General features: G+C 42.0%; 1 protein-coding gene and 1 pseudogene across 8 annotated transcripts in view; one reads left to right on the top strand and one right to left on the bottom strand.

The window, feature by feature from the left end:
* The window catches only part of DLG2 (discs large MAGUK scaffold protein 2), a 1827487-nt gene that overhangs the window by 1196467 nt on the left and 610627 nt on the right, over positions 1-20393 (bottom strand). The window lies entirely within an intron of this gene.
* LOC115870487 lies at positions 14414-15928 on the top strand (annotated as a pseudogene).

The following is a 20393-nucleotide window of genomic DNA, read 5'->3' as shown; positions in this document are numbered from 1 at the left end:
TAGCTCCCTGTGATCCATTCCCCCTTTCTTCATCCCCTTTCCCTCCTGGTATCGCCACTGCCACCCCTGGTCCTGAGAGGTTCATCTGTCCTAGATTCCCTGCGTTTCTGATTCCCATTTTTATTAGGGGCTAATTATTTTCAATATATTATATGAATTGTAGGTCACGTAAAACAGATCACATAGCCTTATAAAACCAGACCACGTGGATGAAATATTATAGATTTCTAAATGCGAGTACCAGGAGACCTGGAGTTGGTTGAACACGTGCACTGCGGCGCTACAGGAAGCCTGCGGACTGAATAGGAACACCGCAACACATGGGCGCCTGTGCTTGATCTAATCTAACTCCTCCCAGCAACACTATCAGGACCAACTCTCGCGAGATGCTGTGACCACACAACGTTCAGGAAAAACAAGTCAGGAAGGGAACATGGATATTTTATATTCAGTCTATAATATTAGATGATTTAAAGACATCAAACAGCAACTCATCACAAATATACGAATAAAGGAATCTCTGTGGTATAAATAATTGAAAGGAAACTCAATTCTTGATGAATCTGCTCTGCTCTAAGCTTCCAGATTAGGCTAATAGGTCAGTCATTCCCCATATTCAGTTGCTAACTGAAAGGTTAGAGTTTCAAATCCACCCAGAAGTAACTAAAAAGAAAGGTTGATAATCTATTTGTAAAAACCAGCCTTTGTTTGGGGACAGCTCAGTCAGTTGTCGTTATGAAGTGCCATCGCGCTGGTTCTGACCCTGTGCACAACAGAGTGAAACACTGCCCGGTCCCGAACCCTGTTCACTCTTGTCCCAGTGTTGCAGCCACTGTGTCATTTTGTCTTCTCAAGTGCCTTCCTCTTTTTTGCTGTCCCTGTACTTTACCATGTACAGGGTACATGGTACCTTCTCTAGGGACTAGTCTCTTTGGACAACATATTCAAAGTATGTGAGACAAAGTCTCACCATCCTGCCTGTAGCTGTACTTATTCCAAGATGATCTTCTAGCAGTCGATGGTATTTTAAAGATTCTTCTTAAGCACCACACTGAAAATGCATCAATTCTTCTTCCGTTTTCCTTAACTAATGTCCAACTTTCACATGCAAATGAGGCAAGTAAGTCAGTTGGCATAATATACTTCAAAGAAAATATTCTGCATCCTGGTATGTGGTAAGTAGCAAGGAGGGTCATAAAAGCATTCATGCCAGCATCTAAGATGCAAATATTGATCTCTCTCCATCAGGAAGAAAGAAAAATGAAGAAAATCAACTCAAGAAACATTTAGTCCAAAGGACTGATGGACCAGGCAAACCAGAAGACCAGAAGAGCTAGATGGTGCCTGGCTATCCTACTGACTTCTTAGATCAGGACCACAGATAACACCAGACAGTAGGAGAGAAAAACATAGAACAAAATTCAAATTCATAAATGATACTAGACTCATTGGTCAGATAGAGATTGGTAGAGAAGATGATGGTCCTTCAACACCTTTTACACTTGGAACTGAGCCCACCTCTGGGCATCACCTTGAAGCCAAGCAATAGTCAGGACAATAAAGAAAACAGTAACTCTAGGAAGGGATGTATTTCTCAGTACAAGTAACATACCAAACGTGCCGCACTTACCTCAAGACCAAGTTCAGAAGGTAGGGAGGAGCATGAAAGCTTAACAGCCCAGGGAGGGCACAGGAAGAATGCTGTTACAGTGGAAGAATTCCTAATTAGTGTTAAGGTACAAAATGTGTATAAATTGTTCAAGGGAAAACTAATTTGCTTCTAAACTTATACCTAAACTACAATTTAAAAAAAGAAAGGAAGGAGAAAAATAGGAAAGAAAATCGGCTACCGAAAAAAGTAAAGAACAGTCTACTCTACTACAGATGATGTGGCCATGAGTCAGAATGGCTAGACAGCAACACTTTTGTATTGTTTCGTTTGTTTGTTTTTGTGAGACACTAGCTATTCAACCTGGGATAAGTATTAAACTATCTTTAAACTTCGCTTATCTCTAAGGTGGAGGAAATTACAGTACCTATGAAAACGTCCCATGAGGGTTAACTGAGGTTGATAAGATGTACATAAACATACAATCAGCCTGGTCCTCAACACGTAGTATGCACTCACTAATATTAACTACTCTTAACATTGCCATAGTTTTTGTTGTTTTTAATAAATACCACAAGAAAAATGCTTAAATGTCAAGATGTGATGATAAATCTTTGGTGGTACTGAAGAAAATTCTTAAATGCCACTCTAAAATCCTTCAAGCTTCTACAACTTGCTGATTTCCTACATGAAATCATTTAAATTTATTATTGAGATTTATTGTCTAAGATCACCTAATGATCACAAATGAAGCATTCACAGTAAGAATACTCCTTCTCTGTCTAAAGTGACTTCATGTGGCCACCGAGTGAGTCAGTCATCTATTCTTCTTGAATTTATAATGCTCAATTATAAAATGAGCCCCTGCCTACCTATGCATCTCATATTATTTCTGCAGTCAGATGAAATGAGAGCTAGGAACATATTTGATCCACTGTCAAGACTTGGGTATTGTCTCAGAAAGAGTGGACTAGGAGACACAGTACTACATAACATTAATTTGGGGAGAAAGATAAGGCTGTCAGTGCCCATAAAGATTTACCCTCTCATAAACCCTCAAGAGCAAGTCCATTCTATTCTATAGGGTCATGATGACGAGGTTTATCATTATGTATTTGTTAATCAAAATTTTGTTTTTTATGTGACTGTACTTCTCCTTAATGTTAGGAAACATAAATGAGCAGCCAGTGTGACACAGAGAAGCAAACACAGAAAAAGAAAGTGCTGCTTTGACCAAAACTGTAGTGTGGGGAGACCAGTAGAACAGAGGGTCAGCGGTGCCTTCGGAATGAAGTCAGGCTCGAACAGAAAGAGAAGTGTGCAGAAGAAAATGTTGGTGCGGCAGCAGAAAGAGCATGAGAAGACCCGCTTGTGGAAGCTGAGTGGTTCCATAAGACTGGGGGACAGCGTATGTAGAGGTGAGGGGGAAGGAGAATGGCTTAACTCAAGATACAAACAAGAGTGAAGCCATGAGGTCAGACCAGTGTTTCGATGCTTGGACTCACCGGGAGAAATGCAAGGTTTTTATATAGTAGAAGGGGAACAAAGAATGGTCCCAGACAAGGCTATTTAGACTCATGGTGAGCATACAGGTGACTTTATCGTAGAGGAGATGAGGTTTTCAAGGCTTTAACAGCCTTCTACTGCACAGCTGCTGTGGAGCTGGTTAGCAGCCCAACACTTAACCCCTGGCTCCACCAGCACTCCTTCTGATAATAAAAACACAGATTAAATTTGCATTTTAGAACAATCTCTCTGACAGTAAGGTGAATTGTAATCAGGAAGACAAGGTAACGTGGTGTCAGAAAATCCAATAATTGCTAGCTAATGACAAAGGTGGCTGTAGTCTGTTAAATGTTGGGCAGCTAACTGCAATGTTGAGGGTTCAAATCCACCAATTGCTCAGAGCAAGAAGGACCAGATAGTCTGTTCCCATCAGGTCTCAGTCTCAGAAACCCTACAAAGTAGTTCTACTTTGTCTCAAGGGTCACGGGGGTCAGAATCCATTCAATGGCAGTGGGTCTCTGTGTGTGTACTTAATGACCAATATATTGTTGTGAATTCTTTAAAATGCCACCCTGTCCATTTTTATGTTAAACAAACTAACCTTGAGAAGCGGGTAGAAGAGTTCTATTCACTAGAAGTCCAATGTGCTCTCCAATGCGCCGCAGAGCCACCAGTGGAAGAGTTTTCAAAACGGAAGCACACTACCCAATGTGAAATGTGTGATAAATGTTCTTACTCTCTCTCGCCTTTTGACCATCTGGATAATCATCTCAGCTACAAGGGTTAAATAAATTGTGCTGTCCTCCACATCTGCTGTGCCAGGACTTTCAAAGAGACCATATGAGCCTGCAGTGGGTCCTCATTTTTCATGAGTTAATTCAATCGGAAGGAAATAAACAAAACGGATAGAGCTCTTCAGTGAAAGTCAGAATCCATTACTCAGCCAAGCACTCAAGTGAGCGCTGAATTCATAAGGATGATACAAGTTCAAAGGAATGGTTCCCCCATGATTTGTTCTGTCACTTCTAATTGCTGTGGGTGAGAACTGCTTTGGGTATTAGGAGTCGTGATTGTAATTCTGGGATGAAGATGCCAATGAAATGCATGAGTAGCTTTAGCTTCATTAGGCAAGTTCAATAGCCAATTACTTAAATACAACAAATTTAATTTGCAAAAGTGTCACTGATCAGCACCAAACACAGGCATCTTAAACATAGTAGACATTGAATAAATACAGATATGAAACCAAAGTGAGCTATCAAAATCTTTCAACACTCTGGTCACCTGAAATGACCATTTAAAAGGACACAGAAATATACATTGAATAAGGGTTGGCGTCCCCAAGTAGCTAGTAATTCTTCTCAATTCTCAGAAAGCAATTTATTCTTTCGATAAACCTTTTTTCTAAATCATTTTATTAAGAGCGAATCCAGATATCATACCATTCCATAGTTCAATCATACCAATAATGTTGTACAATTGCTACCACAATCAATTTCAGAACATTTTCTTCCTTCTAAAACTCCTTGATATCTTCTACCCCCCTACCCCGCCCCCCTGCTGCACCCTCAGCAACCCTTACTCTAGTCATGGTCTCTACAGACTCACCCATCCTGAGCTTCATAAACCACACCACAGAAAAACACAACAGGGAGTCAAGAAAGCTAACCGCAATGACAAAATATAACAGACAAATCCCAAAGAAACCCACAGACATTACCAAACAGATCAAGCACAAAGTATATCAAAAGGGAAATCAAGTGACAAGGTTTTAACCATTCAAGTCAAATTTAGCATTTTAATCTAGTATAGTTGACTCTTCAGTACTCTCTCTGTTCGCCAGGTTATTCCCATCCCTCAATTATGGTGAGAGGGAAATCCATGGAGGCTCATTCCCTGTGTAGATCCTGCAAATGTATTTTGGGCTTCCACTGTCATCCCTAGCGTTCTGCACACCAGAATCACATCATTTAAGCTCTGACACTATTCCTTCCTTTGGATTTGGATTATTTTAAACTGAACTTTTATTTCAGAAAAAGTAAATGTGCTATTATCTTTCCTTGGACATAAACAAGTCTGTAGCTACATAGGCATGACACCTTTATATAATTATACCTCACCTAGAATATTGAAAGATGGTCTCTTTATAAACAGGTACTATTAATGAACCTCTAGTAAGATTAACCACCACCAACAACAAGAAAAACACATGACTTTCTTCAGGGAAACAAAGCTGGTTTAATTTCCACAAGTTAATTAAGAAAATTAGTCATGTTAACAGAATAAGGTAATAAAAATCATATGATGCTTTCCGACGATGCAGTGTGCTGTGAGTGTGGGGTACTTGGGTTGAATGGATTTTCCCAAAAGGGTGAGATCACCATAATGCAGATCTTTGCTTTGGTTTGAAATTTAAATTAGCCTTCCATGATACTCTACATCCATCTCCTTTGTTCATTTATTCATTTAGGCAGAAAGGGAAGCTAGCTAAGAGGTCACCAGTAAATGTTCAGAGAGAAATAAGCACTCTTGCAATTTAGATCACTAAACCAGAGGCTTCTGATGAATTCCTAGTAAAGTTCGAAAACTTCCTACTAAAGGTCATTTGCAATAAACTGGATTAGGATAAAAGTCAGACTCAGTGGGCATCTGGGGATCTTAGACTTCCTGTGTCCTAGGGAACGTGTGGGTGAGAGTGCGCACGGGGCGTTCGAGGAAAAGGAGAACTTTCTGTGGTCAGAACATTGACTAGTGGAGAAGTATCGGCACATGTTAAAAAAAGGAGTTTACTTGCTGGAAAACAATCCGCTCTATTCATCCCTCAAGTGTGTGAACAGTTAGGAACTCATCTTCCTCACATTCCACACCAGTGTCTTGTTTGCTATAAGTTAGCACTTCATTGTCTGTTTTCAGAGAATGTGTTGTTTTGTATACAGAAATTTTACTATGAAAGCAATATTCGAAAAGCAAAAACTGTAAGATTGAAGACACAGAAGAATCTTCCTTCAAGTCAGATAAAAACATTAATATATTTGAGACAACTTTTATCCTGAATGACTTTTCAAAAAAAATCTCGAATTGGTATAATTTCCAGTTTGGTACCAGAAACCATCTTTCTTGACAGGAATGTATGACTTCATGGAATGCTCTCACAGCAGCACAAGTTACTAATGAAGTACCAAAGTGGGACCAGGCTAATCACAGAGGTTCTTGGATTTGCCACCTAGATGCTACCAGGAATCTGGTCCTACAGTAGCTGAGAACTTCCAGCATCAGCACTGATTACTGAATAAAACCTGACTTGGGCACATATTGATTCATGGAGGTGGGGCTACCAGCAAATTATGTTAAAGTATCTCAGGAAAGGCGAAGGATGCTTGCTATCTGAATGGGAGAGGAAACATGAACAAGAGGAGATGTCATAGCAACGGTGATGATTGAGTTTGTGATTAAAACACGAGAATGCTTAATTTGGAGAGAAACTGATACTCCTGCCACAGAACATGACATAAGCAAAATATTAGGCATGGCCACAGTGTTGTGGTTTGTGTGTGGCTGTGATGCTGGAAGCTATGTGATTAGTATTGCAAACACCAGCAGGTCAAAGAAAATGCAGTCTTCAGCAGAACTTCTAGACTAAGAACGGCCTGTGAAGAAAGAAACTGATGTTGACTTTTGAGGAATTAGCCTTGGACAACATGATGAGTAGCAGAGGAACATTGGCAGAAACAGAAAAGCTCAGGAATCCCAGGGGAACACTGGCAGAAACAGAATTGGAAGACTAGTTGCTCGGGTCAGAATGCACTCAAAGATGACTGGGGAAGAGCTGCTGTCTCGAAGTGGAGTTGATCATAATGATGTGGATGGATTAGCTTCCGTAACTTTCATTTGTTGATGTGGCAAGACTCAAAGTGAAAGGAAACAAGTGCGGACATCTATTAATAATTGGAACTTGGGAGGTATGAAGTACACATCTAGGAAAATTGGCAGTTGTCAAAAATGAAATGGAATACCTAACGACCAATTTCCTAGGCATTAGTGAACTGAAATAGATCAGCATTGGCCATTTTCAACCATATGGTTTATTCTGCCAGAATAACACATCAAAGAAGAAAAAGTTGAAGCCCCAATTTTCAACATTGAAAGATACTATAGGCAAAATAGTGAAATAGGCAAGTGGCCTCAAAAGAAGATGGACAGAATACAGAGTCATTGTACAAAAAATAGCTAGTGGACATCCATCCATTTCAAGAGAAGCAGGTGATCCCAAACTGATGGTACTGAAAGAAGTTCAAGATGCACTGATGGCAAAAACAAGGTTCCAGGAATTGAGGATATACTAGTCAAATACTTCCAAGCTGATAAAACACTGTAAATACTTCAACAAGTGGATTAAGCACAATCATCTATGCCAAGAAATCTGGAGGACAGCTATCTGACCAAGTGACTGAAAGAGATCCATATTTGTATCCATTCAAAAGAAGAGTTACCCCAAAGAAAGCAGAAATTGTTGAACAATAGCATTAAAATGTGTGATACTTACATAATTTTTTGGTCAACTTGTTATATAGGGGTGGAATCTAGCCTGTCAATCAGGTCACCACCTAATGGTGCTTCCTTGTGGGTGTGACCTCTTCATAAAAGAGGGTCCTGGGAACCTATCCGGCCCCCCTCCCCGGCCCCTGCCTTGATTTTCTTGTTGACAAGCTATGCTTCACCACCAATGGAGCCACAAGGCTTCACAACGACTGGCCTGTGATCGTCCTCCATTTTACATCATTGCATATAGCTGTGTGAATCTGAAGAGGGATTTATGGACTAGTATTGGACTTAAGGATTAGTATCGGACTTATGGGCTTGATCTCGACAAAGCTGGGGTGTTTTCCTGACATATAATTACTTCTTGATAGAAAGCTCTCTTACACATGTATGCATGTCATTGGATTTGCTTCTCTAGTGAACCTGCCCTAGCACAATATCATACACAAGTAAAATTTTGCTGAAGATCATTGAACAATAGTTGCAGCAGAACATCTATGAGAGTGAGCTGCCAGAAATTCAAGCTGGACTCAGAATAGGACCTGGTATAAAGGATATCATTGCTGATGTCAGAAGGATCTTGGCTGACAGAAGTGAATGCCAGAAAAATTATTACTTGTGTTTTAATTATGCAAAGACATTGGACTGTGAGGAATATAACCAACTATGGATATGCTCATGTGGAACCTGTACTCAAATCTAGAGATATATGTTCAAGCAGAACAAATGCATACGACACGGTTTAAAACCAGGACATGTGTACTTCAGAGTTTTATTCTCTCCATATAATTATTCAATATGCATGTTGAGCAAAAATGAAAAGCTGGACTATAGGAAGGAAAATTGGAAGTGCACTTATTAATAATATTTTATATGCAGATGATACAACCCTGATTACTGAAATTGGGGAGGAATTGAAGCACTTGCCTATGAAGATCAAGGATTACTACCTTCAAAATGGATTACAAACTCAAAACAAAAAAATAATCCTTACAACTGAACCAATAGATCACATCGTGATAAATGGAAAAAATATTGAAATTGTCAAGGATTTCACCTTGCTTGAGTTGGGTAAACCTGCTGCACAATACTCCTTTAGAGTTGAATAGCAAGGATGTCATTTTGAGGACTATAGTCAAGCCTGTTACTTTCAGTGGCAAATGCATGTGAAAGTTGGACACTGAATAAGGAAAACTACAAGAATCAATACATTTGAATTACGATGATTGCAAGGAATATTGAAAATAACTAGAATTGCCAAAAGAACACACAAATTTGTCTGGGCATCAGGACAGCCAGAATGCTCCTAATAAATGATGGCCAGACTGCATCTCACATATTGTGGACATATTATCAGGAGAGACTGGTGCCCGGGGAAGGATATTATGCACTGTAAAGTAGAAGGGCAGTGAAAAACTTTTCTACTATTAATTATAGAATAAGGATTGCATCAATATTTTACTTTGAGGAGCTATTTCATCAATTAAAATGATGTGTATAAAGTTCTAACATACTGCCTGAAAATAAGTAAACATGTAATAATTTACTGCTATTATTATTATTATTTGAACCATTTTAGAATTATCACTAGTAAACTATCCTAGAGGGCCACTCTAGGTATTGCTATATCATTCAGACACTGTATTCAATTTATTACATATCTCATTGTTAATCCTCATGACACTCCCACAGGTCTACTGTATCTTTCCCATTCAAAGAGAAACGGCTTAGAGATTTGGCAGTAAGAAATTCCCCCACATCATCCTGCTGCTTCTTTGTCCTTAGCAATCACAGTCACCAATACAGTTCCGTAATAAGTTTACTCTGTACTGACCAACCTCACTCCCTAATCTTCAGAATTTCAAAACAACACGATGAAACAATGCAGTTATCCTAAAAATGGGCCTGGCCTTTCACCGAAACCATTGGCCATAAAGAATTTAGAGATTTATAAGCCTCAGATTTCCTATTACTGCTGAAACCAGAGCATGTCCCTAAGACATTCATCACAGCGCACTCCTTATCAGAATCCACTGTTTTCACTGCTGGCAACTGCACCAGAAACTGAAAGCAACGGGGCTGAATGACAAAATTGTCTGCTCCAATTTTGCCGTACAAGATGCTTCTGTATTACTTATGACTAGTTTCCCTCAAGACTGGGCTAATTATACCGTTTCCGTGCCCAAGTTTACTCTGTGAGTATCACCTCGAAATCCAATCAAACCTGTGGTTTCTTCTGGGAGCATCTGCTGGTAACGTCCATGTACTCTGAGGACACAATCCTATGATCCACAAAATAGATCTCCCAACTAAAATCCAGACCTCATTTTTATGGGAAGAAAAGAACAGAAATGCTGAAACTTCAGACAGAAACACCTTTGGCCTAGATTACCTTCACTCAAAACCCAAGACACATTTCTAAAAATATCATAGGTAGAAAAATTTGAAGTATAAAGTGATCCCAAAATTTGATTATTGCCTTGACTCATTAAGCCATATGCTATTCCTGTGATGAGGTGGGTTAAAGCTTAACATGAAGGAGAAAGTCCTTGATGGAAGGGCTAAGTAGTAATTTATTATAAATCATTTAGTCATGTAGATATAAAAGATTGTCATTCATAGTGACAATCTAAGAATCATCCCTGTATTTTCTCTTTCTATTTTCCTTACATTTGAAGGGTGAAATTTAGTGGAATCTTTGGTCAGCGGTAAAGAATTACATGTTAGAATAAAATATATTCTTTTTTGTGTTCATTGTGATTGCCACTATCATTCTTACTATAATGATTGAAATAAGGAAGTATTATTAGTTATTGAGGGTCTGCTATTTTGACAGCATATTGGGTAATTTATAGATACATCATTTATTATTATGATTAGATCAGTCATGTGTTTTAATCACTGTATCAAATAATATGATAGTCTTTTTCATCATACCAGATCTAAAACAAAGCATATTGATAGTTCTTTATAAGTATATATATTCTATATATACTTTATAAAGTATATATATAAATATATATACTTTATAAAAAAGCATACTCATAATTTTTATAAGGGGTTTCAAAATGCATACTGTGGGGAGGAGGAAGTAGATCATTTGGGGGGAGGAGAGCTTATCTCTGATATTTCTGGCAATAAGGCTCTAAGCAGACTTTCTCTTTATTTGAGGACACAACATTCAGGCCTCCAAAGAGATGGGTGGGCAAGGAGCCACGGGGTGCCTGTACAAGCAGTGGGATGGATGGTCGCCATCTGGAGTCCTCCCCCATACCATTGATTCATCCAGAGAGTGTGTACATTTGGAAGCACGTGGGACCTGAGGAAGAAACCTAGTGAAACCCTCCACTGTGCGTGGCTCTGAGGTCTCTAGGCAACAGAGCTGCTTAATAGCAAGGCTTAAAAAAGTCAGTTGGCCTGAGACTGACACAATGGATGTATGCATGGATTGTGATAAGAGTTGTACGAGCCCCCAATAAAATGACTTAAAAAAAACAACAACACAAGAAATCATAGTGGGCCTATTTAGGGTTTCAGAGATTCTGTAAATATTTACGGAAGCCTCATCTTTCTCCCGTGATGCAGCTGGTGAGCTAGCATTCCAATGCTTACCCAACACCACCACATGAAATACTCCCTAGAAAATACAAAGAGCATTTCTTGGAATAGACACCCTGGTGGTGTAGTGGTTATGCTTTGGGCTGCGATCCACCTGGTGGCAGTTCTAAACCAGCAGCAGCTCTGCCACTGAAAGACTGTGCTTTCTACTCCTGCAAACAGTTCCCGTCTCGGAACCCACAGCAGGTCTCCAGGAGGCAGCAATCGCTCCACATGGCAGTGAGTGTGGTTTTGGTTATTTCCTGGAAAGTCAGAAGAAAAGCTTTAAGCCCCACATCCAACCAAACCCACTACCACTGAGGCAATCCTGACTCCACAGGACAGGGTAGAACTACATCCAAGGTTTTTCAAGGGCCAAAACATCACACTGATTGTGAGGATGGGACAGGAATGGACAGTGTTTTGCTCTGTTGTGTACACCGTCACCATGAGTCAGCAGTGAATTTCTGGTACCTACCAACAACAAATCTTTATGGAAGCAGACAGGCTTATGGAGCGGTTGGTGGGTTTGAGCCTTCAACCATGTGGCTAATGGCACCTAATCTACTGTTCCACCAAGGCTAAGAAAGCACAGTGTATGGATATATGAGACTGGCGCCACAGTAGGAGAAGGATCTATGGGTGAAGGGAGGGTACAGGAGCCGTCAACCCAAACTACGGCACTACCCCAGATACCCTGAGCAGTGTTTTAGAAGCACTCTCTCCTCCACACTAGTTATATTTATATGTGCTCTGTGGGGGCCAAGTGAGTCATCAACTACACCTTTAAAATATACAGAACACCGTCTATCAGCAACCTCACATTGACAACTTCAGAGACAATGGCTTTTAACATAGGCTGTGCATAATTATTTCTTCAGCAGTCTCACCTGTTAATCATTTATTCTGCTCCATTTCTCCTTTACCAGTAGTGAATTGAATGTAAGGATTCTTGGGCCCACAAAACAGGAAAGAGACAAAATTTCAGCTATAGTTCTCTCTGAATTCTTATAGAATTTATAAGATCCACTACGGTAATTCCCACCTGATGGTGTAATCTTATGCAATTATCTTATTGTAAACGAGTACATGTGCTAGCATTCCTCACTGAGTACCACGGCACAAATTACAGCAGGCTTGTACCTCAAGATAAATTGATGACGGCTGTGGAACAAGACAGACCTGAGTGAGGACCCACTCGGACATCAGCTGTGTGATTATGTAAGTCATCAGACCCACCAAAGCTTCAAATGCCTTCTTGTGGAAGGAAAACAAGACAAGGGACAGAGCTGTTTGCGCTGCCCTCTCCTCCTGGTCCAGTGGGACTGGGCTTCCTTGGATATGCTCTAAGTCTTCCTTGAGGAAACTTTCTCCAAACTCCTAGGCAACTAGAATTGCCACCATGGGCGAACCTCCCTGCTGCCCGCACAGCCAATCTAGGTTTCTGTCTCAGAAGTTGGGGTGTCATAGAGGGTTTCAGTACACTCCACTCCTATAAAAGAAAGACCCACTTGAGGGCAGGTATCCCCCACCCCGCCTTATTACTCTTTTTTCTTCCATAACTAGCACACTGCCTGATAAATAACTGGTGGCCAATGGCTCTTAAGCAAAAGAAGAAATGAATAAAAAGAATCAGTAGTCCATCCCAGTAGAAAAGGAGGAGAACCGATGACCAAGGTTCTCCAGCACCAAAGGCAGCTTTTTGGCACTCCATTCATCTCAAAGGGCCCTGTCGATTCCTACAGAAGGCCAGGGATCTCTGACAAGAACATTTGGCTTTCAAATGACACACTACACAGCCTGAGTCTTCCCTTTGCTGCAATGCCGGTTACTTACACTGTCACCTTTGCTCTGTCTTTTTCCTGAATCTACTGATCCCTGAGATAAAACAGCCAGTTTGACTTAGTTAGGATTTAAAAAAAAAATCATTGTAAGCAATTTCCCTTCTCTCCTTTATAAAAACCATAAGCAAAGCCAAGAGTTTTCAAACAGCTTTTTAAAAAAAGTAGAACATTCAAAACCATAAAAAAAAATTGTGGAATTCCTGGGATAACTATGGCCCTTCAAAAAAAACCCGAACTCACTACCTTGATGCAGATTCATAGCCATCATGTAGGACAGGGTAGACCTGCTCTGTGGATTTCTGAAAGTAACTTAAAAAAAATCATTTTATCATGGGATCATGCAGCTCATCATAATCCATACATATAACCCTTATGTCAAGCACATTTTACATATGTTCCCATCATTATTTTCAAAACATTTTCTTTCTACTTGAGCCCTTGGTATCAGCTCCTCATTTTACCCCTCCCTCCCTCATGGGCCCTTGATACTTTAAAAATTATTATTAGTTTTTCCATCTCTTACACTAACTGATGTCTCTCTTCCTCCAGAAATTAACTTTTAACAGGGGTAGAAAGCCTCTTCTTTTTCCCTTGGAGGGGCTGGTGGTTCCAAACATTTGACCTTGAGGTTAGCAGCCCAGCTCTTAACTATTACACCACAAGAGCGCCTCACTTAGACACTCTTTAAACCTGGAACTGGACTCACACAGGGATGGACATCCAGCCAAACAATGCGCGGGCCTCTACCGTGACTAATGACTCCTGGGAGGAAGGCGCGCCTCGATGCAATCAAGCTTATGGGGCTGAGACCACCAGGGCAGCATCTCCCCAGAACAAATTTCAGAAGACATGAAGGGGCGAGCACGAAGAAGCCAAAAACACAGAAGGGAGTGGTAGGCATGCTGTTACAGTGTGGCCGTTGCAATCAGTGTCTCGGGACAAAATGTGCACCAACCAGAGAAGAGAGAACCAAGGTGCTTTATAAACCTTCACCTCAAACCACAATAAAAAGGTTTTTTTTGTTGCTCTTTTTAAAGCCTTTTCCTTAGAACTATAGAGTCAGGGGAAGAGAGAAGAAATGGGAAAATGAGTTCTTCCTATCTTTTCCTATAACCATAACGAGACAGAGTTAATTTTTAAAAATAAGTAATAAAGCACCTCCAACCAACTTCGTCTTACCGTGAGTATCAAGTCCCTTCTCCACACAGACGTTGCCTGCTGGGACCATTGGTGTAATAATATAGAAAGATCGATTCAACACGTCGTAGGTCAGCTGTATCTGCAACCTGATTTGTCCATCGGAAGCTGTGGGGCTCCAATGACGAGTGTCACCCCTCAGTCGTTTTCCTTACTGACCCATCAAGACATCTTCAGTCATGATATTTGCCTAGGGGTCCCTCAGGCGGATGTCCGAATACCTGACCAGAAACTTTCTGCTTTCAGAAAATATCTGAGTGTCTACTCTGTGAGAGACGTGATTGCAAGTACTTGTAAAAACGTGGAATCTGCTTGCGGCGGCGGCAATGGCTGCGCCTGCCGGCGCGGCCCTCGGTTGGTCGGCGCGGTGCTAGGGGTCTGGCAGCGGGGCCCCGAAGCCTCGAGGGACTGGGTGAGCCGGCTCCCCTCGTCCCCGGGCTCCCCGGGGAGGTGCGTGTCTTGTTTTGCAGGCGCCGCTTTCTCTGGTCCACGCCTGTCCTCGGCCTCCCGCCGTCATGGCCAGGGCTCTGCCTTGGACCGGTTCCTCGGACTCCCGCAGTCCAGCAGTCCCCTGCCTCTGCGTGTCCCCGCAGTGTCCATGGACAAAGGTGAACAGGTTCTCCTCTTGGTTCATCATCTGGACAAGCCTGAGAACCCCCGGGTCCTGCGAGTGGTTTTCCTAGGAGCCCCAAATGCAGGAAAGTCGACACTCTCCAACCTACTCCTGGGCTGAAAAGTCTTCCCTGCCTCCAAGAAAGTAAACACCTCGCGTTGCCAAGCTCTGGGCGTCATCACAGAGAAGGAGGCCCAGGTGATTCTCCCTGACACACCTGGCCTTATCAGCCCCATTAAACAGAAGAGGCACCACGTGGAGCTCTCTTTGCTGGAAGATCCTTGGAAGGGCATGGAATCTGCGGATCTGGTTGTGGTTCCTGTGGATGTCTCAGACAAGTGGACTCGTAACCAGCTCAGCCCGCAGGTGCTCCGGTGCTTGTCACCGTTCTCCCAGGTCCCTAGCCTCCTTGTCTTGAACAAGGTAGATTGTTTGAAGCAGAAATCAGTTCTCCTGGGGCTCACGGCAGCCCTCACTGAAGGTGTGGTCAATGGGAAGAAGCTCAAGATGAAGCAGGCCTTCCACTCGCCCTCCTGCACCCATTGTCCCAGCCCAGAAGCCAAGGGCCCAGACGCCCTAGCTGGGGGAGGCCCTCAAAGGGCAGGCTGGCCACACTTCCAGGAAATCTTCATGTTATCAGCCTTCTGCCCAGAGGATGTGAGAACACTGAAGCAGTATCTCCTGGTGCAGGCCGGCTCGGGCCCTGGGAGTTCCACAGCGGAGTCCTCACTGCCCAGAGTCCTGAGGAGATCTGTGCCAACATCATCCGGGAGAAGCTCCTGGAGTCCAGCCCCAGGAGGTGCCCTACAATATCCAGCAGAAAACCGATGTCTGGGAGGAGGGGCCGGCTGGCCAGCTGATGACTCTACAGAGGATTGTGGTGCTCAAAGAATCCCATATGAAACTCCTGATTGGTCCAAAGGGGCAGCTGATTGCCCAGATTGCTCATGAGGCGGCCGTGACCTCATGGACATCTTCCTCTGTGACGTTCAGCTCCGCCTCTCCGTGAAGCTTCTCGAGTGACCACCCTCTCATGCCCCTCCCTGGACAGCCCGGCCTGAGCTGCTGACCAGGACTGCCACTGCCCAGAGGCCCGTCAGGACTGGTGAAGAGCATGGGCACTTGACTGTTTTGCTGGAAGGTCTGGCCTAGTCAATCTGCGTGGCACCTGCCCAACCACTTTTCTTGTTGGAGAAAGGTGCTTGCCTTAGCTCTGTCCTCAGGAAGCTCCTCTGACCGCGGCCATCGCCTTCTGAAGGCTCAGAAGTTGGCTGCCCTTGCGGGGAGCAGTGTGGCCCTGCCTCCAGCTGGTTTGGATCCTCAGCATCTCGCTGAGGGGCCAGTTGTGCGCAGGGAGGAGCTCACTTTTCTGGGCAACTGTACCTGAAAGCCAAGTAAGGGTCCGTTTGTTTGGGCCCCTCCCTCCTGAGCCCCAGGTCCCAGGTTCCCTCCCTTCCCCTCCTGAGCCCCAGTCTTGGATGTGAATACAATTACAAGAGATGGAAAACAAACAAACAAAAAACAAAAAAACCTCAAAAAAAACCACCCTTGGAATCTGAGATGTAATCCGGAAAAGCCCTTCCTTCTATAGCTGTCTTTAGGGTTAAGTGAGATGATGCATGCATTTAAAATCACTAAGCACACTGTCTGAACTGTAGAATGGCATCTGTTTACCTCAGTTGTTTCTTATTTTAACTTATTTCGATGACTTGCAGTTCTCACAGTTATAAGCCAAAGATGACATGCAGGTGCCAGAAGTTTTAATGTGTCATACACATTTACAAACACAGAAAGTAAGTCATTATCCGTATTCGAAAAGGCTCCTTTGAAGTTCACAGTAGAAGGTTTTGAATAGAGAGGAGAAAAAATGTGGAACAAAACTCAAAACCATAAGAGACAGGGCTTACAGGTCAGATGAAGATCGGTGAAAGCTCCACGAGTTTGACCCTTACTTACCCTTCAGATCTGGACCGGGATTGACCCAACTGGCTCCATTTTCACGCAAACAATCAGTCTATAAGGGAAACGATGACCCTACAGAGGTACACACACTTTAGAATAATTAACCATTCATTTGAGATCAAAAGGGCAGCATATACCCAAGGACAAAAGTCAGAGGATTAGGCAAGAAGGAGAAATGGAGCAGGAAACACAGGGAGGAGGTGGGATAAGTGATAACAGGGGGGCTTGAAATACATGAGATGAAGCAAGAAGTGTATGGAGAGTTGGGTTTAAAGATGCTGATTGCTCAGAAACTGTCACAGTAAAAAGTGGGGAGGGGGGGGATGAAAATGAAATCCTTAATTGCCATTCCATGATCACAACTTCTACTGTACCTACAGTGGTGGAAGGGCTACTCAGCCTCAAATGACTCGCTGGTGTGCTAATTGCCTCTAGCAGAGGGGGAATGACTGTGATAAGGAAAGTTGGAGTAAGAGGGTCTTTTAAAAATTGTTGGGAGGAGTTTCTCCACCTCCTTTCTGAGCCCTGTGGTTAAGTTTTAGATCACTCCATTGTTATGATGATTGCTTCCTCCACTCTAATTATCCAGGTATCTTTTACTTTGAAAATTGCTGTACTTTTGACTGTGTGGCCTTCATGTTCTTAACAGTAAGTTTTAAGCTACAATCACTTTAATTTCATATACTGTATGATAAAGGCAATGACTCTTGATTGTATGAAATTCACAAGGAAATAAATGAAAAAATAAATACATAACACTACCATTCAAATATAGCGACAGATACCATATAATTTTAGTTTTTAAAACTATGTGCTGACACATACGTATTGTCTTAAGAATAAGAGATTGCTGTACTTAATGTCTAATCAGTTATTTTTCTCATTGGAGAGATTGTGAATATTTTTGCTTATTAAAAATGCCCCTTAATATAATTAAGATGGCTAAACTCCAGATTCTTGGCAGGAGGAGGGAGGAAAGCTATGGAACTCAAATGACAGCCTCACGATCTGTTCACTCCAACACCTGAGCACATTGTTCTCTTCCTGATACAGGGTGACAGTCCGTCAGACGTGCCTCCCTGTCATTTGTTGGTTTGTCTCTTTGTTTTAGGAAAGGAGGTGTCAATCTTGTGAACTGAGACTGGATAATTCTCAAGCACATTCCTCACGCAAAACAATTTTGTTCTTTTCACGAGCCATCTTCACAGAATATTCAGGGGGCAAAAAGTACACTTTAATGACAGTCAAGACTATCAAAAGCAATGGCAGGCTTCCCAGTGCAAAAAGGTCACTAGATTGTGTGTACTTGAACCAAACTCACTGCTGGGGAGTCCATTCAGCGTCACAGAGACACTACAGACCTGCCCTTATGGGTTTCCAAGGTTATAAGTCTTAATGAGAAGCAGAAAGCCTCCTCTTTCTCCCACTTGAGTGGCTGGTGGTTTTGAACTGCTGGACATGTGATCAGCAGCCCAAAGTGTAAACCACTACCCCACCAGGGTTCCTTCCTTTTAGGAGTAGGAGTTGTTGTTTTTCTTGTTAGGTGTCACCCAGTTGGTTGGGACACATGGGGACACTGTGTACAACAGGATGAGACACCGCTTGATCCTCCATCATCCTTCCCGTTGTTATTATGTTTGAGCCCATGATTATTCGTTTTTTGTTTCCTGACATTTTTTGCCTATTTGTTTGAGCCCATTATTGCAGCCACTATGTCACTCTATCTCATCCAGGGCCTTCCTCATTTCAGTGCCCTGCTGCTTCACGAAGCATGATGCCCTATCCCAGTCATCCTTGATAACATGTCCAAAGTATGTGAAACAAAGATTGGTCATCTGCCGCTAAGGAGCACCCTGATGCACTACTTCCATGCAGATTTAGTTGTAATTCTTGCAGTCGATGGTTCTTTTAATAATCTATTACCATAATTCAAAATTTGCCTTATTCAATGTCCAACTTTCACATGCATTTGGGGCATCTTAGCCTTCTAAATGACATTCTTTCAAAGAGTCTTGTGCAGCAGATTTGCCCATTGTAATGCTTCAGTTGATTTCTCGTGGAGTCAGGACACTAGATCTTCCCCTCTCATTTCTCAGGAGAAAGAGGAGTTGTTCTATTCTGACCTATAGGGTCACGATGAGTCAGAGTCGACTTGATGGTAGTGAGTTTTGAGATCAGGATCCATAGCAGTTCACATTCACTAGTCCCTTTGAGAGAGAAAGATGAGGCTGCCTGTTCCTGTAAAGATTTATAGCCTCAGAAACCCTATACAGGGTAGCTATTAGAGCTCTGATGGTGTTGTGGATTATGGGTTGGGCTGGTAACACACAAGGTCAACAGTTTGGAGACATCAGCTGCTACGTGAGAGAAAGATGAGGCTTGCATTTACAGTCTAAGAAAGCCACAGGGGCAGTTCTATCCTGTTATTAGTATCAAAATGAATCAGAATCGACTGATGGCAGGGACTTTTGAGTTTGATGAGTCAGAGTCAACTTGATGGCAGTGGGTTTGGTTATGGGGTTTAACTCAATGTTTGGCCAATAATAGTCATTCAATCAATGAGTGAATGCTGAATAAATGAATGGGAGAATGAATAATTACACAAATAGACATTATAGTATAGGTAAGGAGACTGCTCATAAGATAATAAAAATTTCTGACCCTGTTGCATAAATTTTTGGAAGAATGAACAGGGCACTATGCAAAAAAGAATGTAGGATATCGCCAAAAATCTATTCTGGCAAATGATCATAATAATGAAATGTCCTTAGAGACCCCTTACAATAATCAAATAAGATGACAATTTAGTAAATCAGAGAAACATAAAACTTCAAGCTCTCACAGGAACTCAGGGCATGTATACCAATTCTACAGTTAACTTTACATGTTATAATAGGCCATGTTTCATTACGAACATCCTACCCCCACTCCCACAGCAATGCATACATATCAAAAGACAAAAACAAAAGCAAAAATTAAATTAAGTTAAGCTTGTTGAAAAGAGAGTCTTGGATGAGGCGCTGAATAAAATGGGTAAGTAACTGTCTGGTTGGTGCTAAGAGAAAGGAGAGGGCAGGTAATGGGAGCTCGTAGAAAGGCGGTGGACTTGGGAGAGATACAGACCTAGGCACTGAGTTTGGTTATTTGTATAATTTGAGAGAAATTGCTTAACTTCTCTAATACAGTTCCTCCACCTGCACCTAGTAAAATTCTTCTAATAACTCATACCTTCTTAGATTATTCTGAGAATTAAATAAAAGAAAAGGTAAACTTCTAACAAGATATATGTTCAATAACATATGTTCAGCCATTTTCCTTGCTGCTTCTGCCTGAAAAAGTGAGAAGACTGTACTATTCAGACGGAACCATATTCCCTATGACCTTGCCCAGTATTATACTTGAATGCCAAGCTGCCAAATGGAAGTTTTCTGTGTTGAAATATTTATACCAGACTTCAAACCCCAAAACTCGGAGCTCATTTGATAAAAAAACATCTCTAGACAACTGGACATACCTTGCAGAGGGG

This window comes from Echinops telfairi, unplaced genomic scaffold (genome assembly GCF_000313985.2).
Source record: "Echinops telfairi isolate 266 unplaced genomic scaffold, ASM31398v2 ScPeMD7_1713;HRSCAF=2227, whole genome shotgun sequence".
NCBI classification, from domain to species: domain Eukaryota; kingdom Metazoa; phylum Chordata; class Mammalia; order Afrosoricida; family Tenrecidae; genus Echinops; species Echinops telfairi.
Note: the sequence above shows the minus strand (reverse complement) of the source record. Positions and strands in the feature narration are given on the sequence as shown.